The 15,042-nt window shown below is 32.9% G+C and overlaps 1 protein-coding gene across 5 annotated transcripts in view; it reads right to left on the bottom strand.

The window, feature by feature from the left end:
- LOC124356157 (longitudinals lacking protein, isoforms F/I/K/T-like) overlaps positions 1 to 15,042 on the bottom strand; it is a 288,925-nt gene that overhangs the window by 117,302 nt on the left and 156,581 nt on the right. The window lies entirely within an intron of this gene.

Raw genomic sequence — 15,042 nt, 5'->3', positions numbered from 1 at the left:
AAACAATATTTATTCATACTTTTTAATATTAATAATATATCAGGGCCTTATTTCTTGATCTCCGATCTCTTGCCATGACAAAAAGACTCGTGGCGTGCGCAGTAGTGGATCGCGCATCTTCCCAGCTACCACATTTGTAATTACAGAGTTTAAGTAGATAGTTTGCGCAGAGTTGCATTAGTACAAACATGACCACCTCTATTGATTCTCCTATCAAATGTAAACTGAGGAATGTTATTCGTTTCATGCAAGCAGAAGGGAATAGTGCGGCAGAAATCCATAGAAGGTGCCGTGATTATGGAGAAAACATTATGAGTGAACGTGTTGTGCATGAATCGTGTCAAAAGTTTAAAGATGGCCGAATGTCAAATTCAAGGAACCACTCAAGAAATGCCAATGCGATTCGGTAATTTTTGTGGGTATCACTCAACATCTTTGGCATCCAGCGAGCACAAATGTTTTTGTAGGCTAGTCTAAATGTTCCGTAACAACAGAGCAAAGAGAAGATATTGACACTTCTGGAAATTTCAAAGACAAAGCACTTATTGTGAATTTACTGTTTTCTCTAAGCACTTTGTCCATTTGTTCAACAAGACAGTCTGTAGATACAGACTTGCGGTCTTGACCTCCTTCATTGTGCACGTCAGTTTGGTTACCTTTAAAACTTTTTACACCATCACTCATGGATTTCTACTGCACTATACTCTTCTACTTGCAGGAAACGAATAGCGGGTTCTTCCTCAGTTTACATTTAGCGGGAGAATCAATAGAGGCAACCATGTTTATATGATTGCAGATCAGCGCAAACTAGCTAATTGAACTCGGCAATGACGAATGTTGTTATGGGGAAGATGCACAATCGACTACTGCACCACATGTCTGGCTGTCATAGCGTAAGAGCGGAGGTTTAAAAAAAATGGGCCTCGTAGATTCATTTTAATAGCTTTCTCAATAATGATGACGTCAATATTAGTAAGGGAAACAAATAAGTATGATTAAATAAAACGTGGTATGAGTATGTTTGACTACATGTCACTGAAGTCGCATGTACAAATTAAAAATGTATAGCTTATTTCATTGCAATAGTTGGCTACATGTGTTAATCTGTCACATGCTGAAATGTAATATGATTGTACTCAGTTTGTTTACAAATCTGTTTGTTCTGCGAGTTTCCTGTTGCCATCAAGACCAATGTATAAATGTTTGCTTATGCTTAATAAAACTCCTTTGAGTGACATGCACATCATCTCAAGATATCGTGTGGACAAACAGAAATGACAATGTCCAGCCCCTCGACTGAGTAAATTGGTTAAATCATTTCCAACTCATTACTTAGATATTGCATTTAACATAAACTCGTGGCTGTATGTAAAATAAGATCATCAACATCTTCACAGCTGCATAAGACATGCATCACAACTGATGTAATAGAATATTTTGAAGGAACAGATATTTTTCAGATGTTTGTCATTGGTCAGTTAAAAAAAAATCAATAACACTACGTTTTGAGACTTGTAATCCAACTGAACTAAAGCATTGTGACACAATAAGGTCAAAAATCAAAACAAACATGTGTCAACTCCACATACACACACATCAATAGGCAAATTACGGAAAAATATCAACAGTTCATACCAGTTCTCGGCATTCTCGATTTTTTTCATTACTGAACGATAGCTAATATCTGAAAGACCCTGTTACCTTCACAAAGGATTACATATCTTAAACCATCTGATTAAAATTACTGATTTAGTGAAATTTGAGCATAAAAGGAAAGTTGCTTCATGTTTTATAGAAAATGTAGGCATGATTCTGTTTAAAAGCACTTTCAACCACTCTACTCACTTTGTTAAAACTATCTGGTTTGAATGGTTATTTGGCTGCCAAGATTATCACACTCCTTCATAAATAATAATTACAACTCCACTTTTACAAGACAATCAAAAATGAATCCTGAAAACTAAAAGTTATGTAATTATAATTAAGTTAAAAACTATTGTAGTCGGACTTTAACTGCTATCACCCATTCTTAAAATACCATCTTTAATCAAATAGGAACTGGAATCAATAATATCAATATCTACAAACACAATAACAAATCTTTGCAAAATCCTTAATATAAAAATACTATATATTTGGTTTTAGTGCAGGCACTTTAGCCATAATAAAAAGTAAAAAGTAATCATGAACATGTTTTCAATACATCTTTCAAATATATACAATCTATTAAAAAAGATTATACAAGACCTACACTCATAAATATTATAAATACTAATTATATAAAACTAAACATTTTGGGAAGAAATTTGCCATTTCCTAACTTATAACTGTTTTCAACTTTTTGTTTTTGACGTGACAACGTCTTAAATTAGGTTGCGGCTCGGAGTCACTCATGAAAAAGTGTAACGCCCAGTAACGTTACGATGCCCGTCCAGTGGGTCCGCCGCACGGGATCCGCACGGGATAAAGCAGATAACTGTGGGTCCGCCGCACGGGATAAAGCAGATAACTATGTTTATTCGTGAAAATGTGGAGTGCTTAGATTCGTCATTTACAAAAACTACAACAATAAAGGTAAATAATTGTACACTGATATTTCATTATCGTAAACTATGATTGATTGATTAATTGTTAGATTGACACAAAAGTTGAGAAACTGAGTTTATAGGTTATGTCATACTATTGACAAATGTTGATAGTGTTAAGTAAATTATTATTAGTTTAAATCACTCTGCAATCAATCGTAATTCAGTCGATTGAGAAGAAACAGCGCGTATTGCTAGTCAAACATTTAAAATAACAAATTATAACCTCTAACCTGTCATAACAGTGCGACCAAACAAACGAACTAAACCGACCACAATCACCACGCGCAGGAGTTAGAATTTAACTGTGTTTAGTAAGAATTTAAAATTCCAATTTTAGTAAATGTTTTATTCAACTTTACCATTTACAATAACAAATTTTAATTAATTTCAAATTATGTACAATGTTTTAGTAAACAAAATATATTTCTATAGTTAAAATTTGTGCAATTCTTATTTTCATTCAATTCCTTGTTCCTATTGTGCAATTTAATAATATTCATATCAATAAATATTCTACCGAGAAAAAGACGTTGTCACGTAAAATCTTCGCCCTTAAAACCAACTTTACAGGCAACCATAATTTTTGTTCACAATCTGACAAAATTACATTTATGTCATTCAACAATAATTAAACACACCATTGGATGGGAGTATTCAAGCAAACAATATGAAATATCAATTACCAGCAATTGTAGCCTATAATTTCAGCCTAACATGAGCTGTGAATACTAACAGACCACATGTTCACTCAACTATAACTATACAGTCAGTCTCTCCGGGTGATGGGGTTTAGCACACATCACGTTCAACTATTCTCATACTCGCTCTAAATTCACAGTCCACCATTGCTGGAAATTTAAACTCTTAATACTTTCAACATTACAATAGCATTAATCTGTAAAGTATTTTAAAGTACTTATAGTACTCTTATTACTTTATCAATGAAAACATATTGGCAAGGCTCACACTACAAATATTTTGATATAAATAAACAACTTTGGTGACCAAAAACCCTTAACTTACTAAACAAGCCCATACAGCAAATCTACTAATGAACCAATTTTCAACCTTCTGTCACAGTTACAAATCTACCCCTGCTCCCTGATATAAAATAGTATATATTTGGCTTCAAGACTTAACTGATTAAACAGCTGCTAGAGTAAATCTACTTAGGAACCGACGGATAAACCTTAATCTCCAACTGTTCCCTGAGGGCGGTGAAGGAACGTTGCTCAGTAAACTTAATGAGCGGAGGTGTGATCTGCAAGTGCTTCGCATGATATTGATACTGGTGTCCGTGTTTGCGACGGATGTGTGCGAACAGGTTGACCTTCTGCTTTGCCCGGTAATCACAGAACGGACACTGACAGCGCGCTTCTTTGCCACATTCCAGCCGCTTGTGTCTGGAGAGTCCAGTGGACCATCTGTAGACTCTACCGCAAGCATCGCAGACATTTCCACCGCCACCTCCGGAGTACCGCAGCATCTGGGACTCCAATGCCGCTCGTCGTGCTGCAACCATTCAACACCTCACTGACAATATCTGTACTTCAATCATTGTATTTTTGAATCTTTGCGACTTGCTTGTATTATAAAGGTTGTAATAATGTACAACTATCGCTATTAATAAATTTATACTGCTCAAACCTACGGAATAACTTTGCTTATATCATGCTAACTAATTTATGTGGATTTATTAATAAATAATCTGAAAAGAGTGAATATTACAAGAATATAAAATTTAATGGTCTATAATTTTGATCTTATGTCTAAAAAAGCAATAGTTGTAAATATTCACACAAATGAAATAAGCTATTATACATGTACTATAATTATTACAAAATATACTAAAAATTAACTTGCAATCTACAATATCTTCAAATGATCAACGTTCAATAACTAACACTATTAGGTAAATTAACTCTATGAAATTAATGACATGATTAATAATAAATCACACAACATTAAATCAGTGACCTCACCTGCACTCACTTGTCGACGGTTCAAATTTCACATTACATTCATACAAGTATATATACATCCTTCTTCAAACGTACTATAGAACATAGTAATGTGATTGCAAAACAATAAAATTTTGGTTCACAAAATTTAAAATAAAACATACCTTTTTTAATTAAAAAAAGGTTTACTTAATATGTAAAAAACAGCTTTGATGATTTAAGGAAATTTTATTTCTCCCGACATCAGATGTCACAAAAATTAGTAAATTACCACTTATATTTATTCAATTGTTTTATTTTAATTTTTGGGATTGTTATAAGATTTTTAAAAACACAAAGTGGAAAAAAGTTAATAATAAAAGTTGACTCAAACTTTGTGTTTCTGAAATATTTTATTCAACAGTTTTAAAAGATTGTATTTAACTTTTCAGTAAAAATCTATTGAGACTATGACAGTGACGATATGGACTGTCTTGTCTTTATGAAATATTTTATGTTAGTCCAAAATGTATAAATATCTCTAATTCAATCTTACAATGTTTTTAAATTAAACATATTTTTTATTTGTTAAGCTAAGAAAATACCTAATGGTTTGTTCATAGCAGATTCTTGTTTTGTTAACCTAAGAAGAAGTATTTGACAAAGACTCATGTATTTTTATTAAATCGCCAATAAAATTTATTCGCTTTAATTTACTTACATAGTTTTTTACAAAATATTCAGGACCTAATTTGCGTGGAATTATAATTGAATTATGTAGACACAAACAACTCACCATTGACTTAGTACAACTATGTGCTAGTGTGCAATCAGCAAAATACAGTCTTTACTATGCATAAAGAGAAATTTTGTGTGATATGATTGTACTAATTGTCTTCTGATAGGTTTTGATTGTAAATTCAATTAAACTTTCAAAGCCGTACAAAAGTAACAATAACGTATACAATGTCCACTGTCTAAAACAGTCACAATCCAAGTCAAAGAAACTCTTTTAATATCCGTACAATACACACAAACCTCCCTAAAAACTAGGTTCTGCAATGGTAAACTATTCAAAAATTTGTATTGAGTACATTTATCAAGATCATCAATGGATTTCAGTAAAAACTGTAATAGCTTAATAAAAGAATAAGATCCATTAAAAAAGTATGACACAACTTATTTCAAACAATTGTTATGCCATAGCATTTTTAGTTATTAAACATGGTTGAAAATAAAGAAACTTCAGTTTGCAATTGAACATTATTACTATGAAGACTGAAACACGCATCTTGATGGCTGTCTTACGCCCTCTTCTTCAGATGGATTAAACACACAAAATAAACAGATCAAGAAGCAATATAATGAAAGAGACATTGTTTGCAAAATCTACTTTTGAAACAAAACATTTAAGATTATAGTAATATATAAAACATTGAATAGGCACTGTACTGTATACAACGCTATACCGCTTGAGTATTCACTTACAGTCACGCAAACTTTGAGAGAAACTAATTTTATCTACGCACAAATTTATAAACTCAAGAAATCAGGCAGAGTAACCTCCAGGTACTGGTTTCTACCTGTCAGTAAAACCTACACTGGATACAGCAAAAACCGATGTTTCTCTTACATTTGGACAACCCTTTGGATGTCAAGGAGCATCACTAATAAGTGTTGAGATATTAGGGTAAAAAGGGGTCGACAGTGTTGTAGTTTACTGTGAAGGGTGACTGTTAGATTGAGTGGGAAAGAGTCTGGTACAAAGTCTGGAGCCTCCCTTCTTCCAAGGTGAAGTGATTAACACATGGGATTTCAACAGGATGCAGTCCTTACCCATCATGAATATCATATCACTCCAGAAGAAAGCACAAAGTTCCTAAAAGGATACTTTAGGACTAAGTGCAATAAGAGGTTTCTCAGCTTCTCGCTCTAAGTGAGCAACAAGAGTAATGTTTACCGAAATATCACTGAAAATATATAAATAAATGAAACCCAAGTAAAAAAAAATAATATTACCTTATATAATAATCAAATTTACAAACTTTAGAGCGTTTTCACACCTATCCACTATCTACAAACCCACTTGGGCAACCTGTCTTATTTGTCTTTGTTTTCAACTATGGTACTGCAGCACCTACTGTATTTTATGTTACTGCCTGAAGTTCTCCATAACTGATTAGCGCACAAAACAATCAACTTTCTGATGGAGTAATTTTTAATGTAATTCAAGCTATAAATAAAATCAATGGAGTAATTCAAAAATACTAAAAATGGAGTAATTTATCATTGAAAAAACGTTATGATGAAAAAACGTTTTTCATCAAATCAGTTGTTCATAGAATCAGATATTCTCACGATCCGTCAGTTGTATATTAGGAATGTGATGGTCTACACCTATAGGCACAGGGAGGAGGTACTCGGTCGACCTACTCACAGCTACTCTACCAGGGCCGCTGTGGGGGGTGGTGTGCGGGCTCCTGTCATCGAGATGACTGTGAATCTGACGAACGCATACTACGTGGCGAGTACATTGTACAGGCGCCTGCCTCCAGTGATAAGGGACCTGCGGGCCGAACCAACTGGTCTGTTCAAACGACTGATTACTACCTGGCTGCGGATGATCGGCTCTGATAACGCTGAGTCTCTCCTCACTCCCACTTACCGTTATTAACTACATTTACTATAACTACTTTCAGTTGCTGTGCCGTCGTGTCAGCATGTACAACATGTTCAACCGCTTGCTTAGATATTTTTGTTTTCGTAACTTTTATTTATTTTATTTTGTGGGACTGATTGTGTGAGCTGAATTTTATTTATTGTATGGATTTAAAAAAAGTCTGTTCTACTAAAATTGTTGTAAATAAGAGCTCGCCGTCACGCACAGGCCTCGGCCCATGTGACGGTATTTTCATAATAATAATCATGTGATTGTAATCATTGCATATTTGAAAATAAAGAGTAATTTGATTTTGATTTTGATTTTGATTTTATCACTGTTTTATTACTTTTTTCCTACTTCAACTGTATGTTTTTGGTTTTCGATCAAACAATACAATAAAAGTACTAGATATTAAAACAAGTTATTTCACTCTTTAGATACAAAGTATTTGTAAAGTGTATTAGACATAAAAATATTTACACACTTTGAAATAGTCCATCACAAGTGGACCACAGCTTTAGATAGTCAATATGTAAAATTATTTACTTTTACAAAAACTTAAAGCTTTACTAAAACCAATAAATAGAAATATGTAAGCTCTCTATGTGCAGCTTTTACGGGCTTCTTATGTAACAAACATAACCTGGAAACATTTGAAATCTACGCTCCGATGCCAGTGCAAGGAAGCTTCTATGTACAACATGCACTCACATGCACATTAATGTATACAATCAATTCTTGAATTTGAAATGAAGTTGGTGAATAAAGACAAATTACAGCTTTATGTTTGCCACAAGAAAACATATTCAATCCAATTTACAAAGCTCTTTATGAATGTCAAACTGAATTTAATATTCATATTTTATAAATATTTAGATCTATTCTAAATTTACATATATGTATTTTTGTAGACCTATCACACATTTACAATGGATGAAAATCTCAAGATCACATGCGTGTAAAGTGCGGGGCTCTATCAACAAAATAAGACAATTATTTAAAATAAAACACATTCATTTATTTTTGTAACAACACACATTATTTCACAATTATTTCTGTAAACATAGTTTTATTAAAGAGACAATTTTTATTCTATTGAATAATGAATATCTGAAACATTGATGAAGGAAATTATAGATAGAACCAGTTGACATTTAATTTAAAATATCTACCTTCATATTCTCAATAATATGAACGTTCTATACTTTGTTTTTAAATGATTAGGCGGAACAATAATAAGTGTGCTATAATAAAAAAATATATCTATATCATTGATGAAATATTTGTGAAGTATATAGGAAATAGTTAAAACTTTTCTGATACTTTGACATTAAGAAGGTAATGTAATGTTGAAAACCCGTAAATTTGATATTACATAATCTTATATCATGTACAATATGTATGCACACAATCACAATGTGATTCACTGATTGCTTACACACAAAAACAATTGCTTAGTGGCTAAACAATTAGTGAAGACGTTTGTAATGTTTTGCCAATTTGGCAATTGACAATAATACTGTGGAATCAACAAAACGTTCAGTTTAATTGCTTCATTTTTAATAAATTGACAAACTATATATTTATAGTTCCTCTATGAATCCAGCAATGGGCTTGCTGGTTACACAAAGCAATCAGAAATAATTGACTTTCCAAGGAACTAACCAATTTTCAAGATATTCTAATGAAACCGGAAAAATAAACCACATATCTTATATCAAAATTTAAAATTAAGCAAAATATCTGAACAATCCTTTTTCGATGATAGCAAAATCTTAAAACACCAATCTTGTTAAAACAAAAAGGAAAGAAATTCAGAAAATATGAATTAAAATCTATGACTTTGGCTTAACAATCACGCTATTAAAAATCACAGCCATTGCAAAAACTAACACTAATCTAATGACTAGAGAAACAATATTAAACCTATTCTCTTAATTTGATTTATAGAGCTAGTGCCTGGTGAAAATGGCACATTTCACAAGTATTTACTGCAAATATTATTATTAACAGTGAATACAAGAAATTTGACTAGATGAGAAAAAACACAACACCACTACATCATACAAAAGAAACAAAATCAGTTGAATAATATAATCATCATTTAAAATATTTATAGAAAATTCAACTTTCTATTTACAATTGATTTTTCTGATCCCTCATGTACATTTCAGTAATACTGTCGGTGACAAAAATCAGATAACAGCTATAATTATTACATAATAAATCAGCTTTGGTATGGAAATTCAAAACAAAGCAGATCCATGCAGTATACCATATTGTCCAAAGTGCAGAGCGCATGATTACACTTCCACTTTTTAACTGTCAGTGATATGTTGAGTATTTATATCTTGATACATAATATCAACAAACATCGGTCTTGAGTGAACCGACAGAAACTCAATGACTAGAATTGCCTAGCACGACTACAATCAACTCTTTTTGTGCCTGCAACGTAGGTGAGACTCAAGAGTGTTCTTTCGCTTTGCACGATAATCACAATCCGATACAGGACAAGGAAACATCGGCTCTTTCCCACATTCGTAACGCTTGTGCCTGCGGAGAGTCTCGGGCCAACGATATCCTCTAGCGCACTGATCACAGCGGTATTTGGCATGCCGGTTCATCCAACTAGACCAGATGATTCTCTCGAATTTCTCTCGTTCATCTGCAACTGCAATAGAACACGCAGGTTAATCGTTGACTTTGACTCATTACAATTGAACTATCTTTTAAATGATTTGGCCAAATTTTAGACGAATTCAAGTCAGAAGCATGAATGTCATGTGAATTTTTCAATGTACCCCTTTTTATGGAAATTTATATTGAAAAAAACTGAAAATTTTTATGTTGAAAAACTAAAAGAAAGGAATGCTCTGAACTTTTAAAACCAAAATTTAATGTTTTATAAGCAGTAGTTTTTATTTACGTATACACTACTAAAGTATATGCAAATTGGGCACATTTTAAGTTTGTATGTTTAGATTTTAGTAGTACTACATTTTTGTGTTGATTTACTTGCTATATACAATTTGTTCGTCATGATAGATATCAGTTATTGCCAACATTTCAATACTTCAATTTGACTGAGTATTGTTTTTATCTATTAATCATCTAATTTATTTCAGAGGGTAAAAGTTCTAGAAGATCATTATTTTATGAGGTGAAGTTAGGACTGAGAGCACTATAAATGGTACAAGAGGAATTTCTGAAACAACACTAATGATTACTCAGGAAGACTCTTGCTGGTAAGGACAGAATTTCTTAATGGTCACCCACAAAGAGCAGCTACATTTACGAGGGGATACTCAAAAGAAATTGGAATAGCATTACAGTGGGCGGAGCTTGTGTAGTACGCAATTTATGCCGCTATGTGTGCGTAGCGCAACTCAGCCAGTTCAATCTGGCTTAGTGATGGTTTTTGCTAGTGCTTTTTTTTTTCTTGTTTAGTTTTTTATGATCGCAAGTTTAAGTGAACAACGTGCATCTGTGAGATTTTGTTTTCTACTAGATAAAAATGCTGCTGAAACTGTTGTAATGTTGAAAACCGATTACTAAGATGATGCTATAAAAAAAACTCAAGTGTACGAGTAGTATGCTCAATTTAAAAATGGCAACATGTCGATTGATAACAAACCTCGTTCTGGACGTCTATCAACTGCCCGAATCAACATAAATATTAAACAAATTCGACAGCTTGTGCTCACAGACCGTCGACAGACAATTGATCAACTATCAGAGATTAGTGGGTGGGAGCTCGGTTCAGCAAATTTTAATGGAAGATTTGGGAATGAAAAGGGTTGTCACCAAGTTTGTTCCTCGAGTTCTGACTGACAATCAAAAGGAACATCGAGTTGAAGCATGTCATGTTTTGAAACAACAGCTTGGAACTGATTCAGATTTTTGGTCAAAGATGACTATTGCTAATTTTGTTGTTGTTGATTTTTGGTGATCAGTCATGTTGCTATGGTTACGACCCAGAAACAAAGAAACAGTCAATGAAAGATGTCATTGTCACTCCATCCAAAAAAATGTTTAACCAAATCAAACACCAAAACAATGCTCATTTGCTTTTTTGATCCCAAGGGTTTGTTCAGCCAGGTCAGACCGTCAATCAAATCTTTCATTTGGAAGTTTTAAGAAGATTGCGCAACAGTGTTCGTCAAAAAAGACCCAATTTGTGGCAGATAGGAGACTGGATCTTTAACCACAACAAAGCACCTGCACACAGCCATCTCTGTTAGACAGTTTTTGGCTAACAATGGCAGGTTCTGCTGCCCCACGCACCTTACTTGCCTGACCTGGCACCGTGGAACTTGTTCTTATTTCCATGCATGAAAATGGGCATGAAAGCTCACCAATTTGACAACATCGAAGAGGTAAAAAAAAAAACTAGGAAGGAACTATCAGCCATTTTTAAATATAAGCATAAAAAATGTTTTTAACAATGCAAACACATTTGGAACACATGTATTAGTTGTAATGGAGAGTATTTTGAAGGGGGTAAGGTTTTTTGTAAGAAATTTAATAATATATTATAGCTTTAAAAAAACAATTCCAGTTTCTTTTGGGTACCCCCTTGTATTGTTACTTGGCTTCCTTTCTTGTTGGAGTTTATAGTTAGTTAATTTTGACATTGACGTAAGTAAGATTATAGTGTTTAAAAGCTTATGGACATAATCCTTCCAATACATAATCCTATAATTAATATTCCTAACGAAATAGAGTAAACCAGTATTATTTTTAATAATAAAAAAGGACCAGGTCGAAGAGCATTTATGAAAAAAACAATAAAAAAAAACAATACGTCTAATATGAATGCTAGTTGAGTTACATTTAATTTTTTGTTACTTTTAGATTAGGTTTCACTATTCTTTTACCCCTTGTTAGTTTTATCTGTAGGATACTATAGCAGTGAAATCTTATTTTAATTTATCATTGATAAAAATCTAAAAATTTTATAAAAGTAACTGAACAAATAAAACTAGTAAATCAGAATTTCAACAATATGAAAACAAAATTATTTTTAGAAAGTTACTGTACTTAATATCACACAACAAAACTCACAAAAACAATAATTAACTAATTTGAGTCACTGACACAATTGATGACATATTATTTAAGGTGAATGTAAGTAAAGCAAGAAGAATATGACATGTGTAAGAAACGAATGAGGTAATAAGGTCATCATTTGTGTAAATTAGGTATAAATCAACAAACTCAAGCTAAACCTCACAATAGGTATAAGTGTAGTCTAAATCTATCTTCTTGCAAATAACTCACAGAATCAGAATTGCATGGTTATAATCCATTTAAATTATAAATTGCATTTAATATCTGTTAAACTATTTTTGAAACAAATGCAGGTTTTATAGCCTAGGCAGTTCTGCCCTAAAAACAGGAATTACCATGACTTTATCCCAACCGAATAACAACTCTTTAAGTACCTTGTCTAAATCGGTCTTTAGTTAAAATTAAGGACATGTAATGAAATGGTGTGTTGTTTCAATATGTTTCTCTAAATAGTCTCAATACAAAATTTTTCTAGTTGTTTACACAATTAATACCACACATTAATGTACCATACTGCCAATCGTGTATAAGCTCATCACATGTCCTTTATTTAAGTTCTAAAACAGTTTAATTTCACATTCGAAACACACATGAGCAACACAAACATTCAAAATTTATTATACTTACGATTACTTACCTAATCTGCAGATTCATTCTACTTTTATAATGAAATAATAACAATAAACAATTTATTTTTTGTTTTTAAATTACACACTCAACAATATTTACTTTGTATTGAAACTCGTAAACATTTTTGTGCTATACCATAGTAATAATAATAATATTGTTTCATACGACAACAAGGATATATTTTCTCAAATGTATGCCACATATGTAATAAAAATGTCTTCAAAATTACAATCATACTTTAATAATTTTACAAAAGAAATAGGTATAAAATAGACACATAACATATAAACATTGCTTACTATATTCAGTATTTATATATTTAATTTTGTAAAATCTGAACATGTTTTCTAAGCTGGATAAATAATGAGTGCAGGATAAGATGAATGTGTCCGCCTTATTTAGGCCCATCAGCTGTTTAGCTCAGTGCCTTTGGGAAATGAACATGACCAAACTATATCAGGTTACTTTCATGATGTAAAGATGGATGTTACATGTCGGAAAAGTAGTCAACATCATGAAAGCACATTACATTTTTAGATGTCTCGTTGAAAGAGTGAAGCGCTTTATGTTGCTAATATTTTGGCTCACATTCAGTGAAATGATGTAGGCCTTAAGGCTTAAAGTCGGCAGGTCAATTCCTTAGCTTTTACCTACAATCGTTCTTACTGAGGTAACGTGGATTTTTCAGACATATCTGTACTGGGTGGAGTACTTGTCTTCAATCTGGGTAAGTAGAATATTTTGTTTCCTCCATGGTAGAGGGTAAACTAATTCCTGTTATGGTGGTTTGGGGATTACTATCACAACATTGGTTGAGTCACAATTGAGAAAGCAGGTGGTGACGTTTATCTCAACAGAAAAATAGACGCTTTCAAACTAGAGAGACAATTTTCTGCATATTCTTCGGTTTTTGCAATCACCAATTAAAAATCTGTTGAGTATTGTGGATACAGCTATGTACCACACAGTTACAAACAATTAAAAATCTGTCGAGTATTGTGGATACAGCTATGTACCACACAGTTACAAACAATTAAACATCTGTCGAGTATTGTGGATACAGCTATGTACCACACAGTTACAAACAATTAAACATCTGTCGAGTATTGTGGATACAGCTATGTACCACACAGTTACAAACAATTAAACATCTGTCGAGTATTGTGGATACAGCTATGTACCACACAGTTACAAACAATTAAAAATCTGTCGAGTATTGTGGATACAGCTATGTACCACACAGTTACAAACAATTAAACATCTGTTGAGTATTGTGGATACAGCTATGTACCACACAGTTACAAACAATTAAACATCTGTTGAGTATTGTGGATACAGCTATGTACCACACAGTTACAAACAATTAAACATCTGTTGAGTATTGTGGATACAGCTATGTACCACACAGTTACAAACAATTAAACATCTGTTGAGTATTGTGGATACAGCTATGTACCACACAGTTACAAACAATTAAAAATCTGTTGAGTATTGTGGATACAGCTATGTACCACACAGTTACAAACAATTAAAAATCTGTTGAGTATTGTGGATACAGCTATGTACCACACAGTTACAAACAATTAAACATCTGTTGAGTATTGTGGATACAGCTATGTACCACACAGTTACAAACAATTAAAAATCTGTTGAGTATTGTGGATACAGCTATGTACCACACAGTTACAAACAATTAAACATCTGTTGAGTATTGTGGATACAGCTATGTACCACACAGTTACAAACAATTAAACATCTGTCGAGTATTGTGGATACAGCTATGTACCACACAGTTACAAACAATTAAAAGTTCCCTTTTATATATTACCAATATGAGAAGATGAGTAAGGCGTTTTGTTGGGTTAGTGATGGCATAGATTTAGTTACTTTTAGCTGGCTTATGGTGAGGTGATTGTACAGCTACCTTCAGAATCAGGTCTGATCGCAATACTCTTGTGTTGTCTAAATATCTGTGTACTCTTGCTAGTCAACACGGACTCTACTAGATAAATCTGATGGTAAGATTGTCAAATGACCAACTACTGGGTCAGTACGGTCAAAGTACTGAGAGTTGACTTTGTCAACCAATCAATACGATCAGACCTATACCACACAAAACTGTACGCCCCTTCATTTTCTCAGGTCACTG

This window comes from Homalodisca vitripennis, chromosome 2, assembly GCF_021130785.1.
Source record: "Homalodisca vitripennis isolate AUS2020 chromosome 2, UT_GWSS_2.1, whole genome shotgun sequence".
Lineage (NCBI taxonomy): Eukaryota > Metazoa > Arthropoda > Insecta > Hemiptera > Cicadellidae > Homalodisca > Homalodisca vitripennis.
The sequence above is the reverse complement of the archived record's forward strand: the minus strand, read 5'-3'. Positions and strand labels throughout refer to the sequence as shown.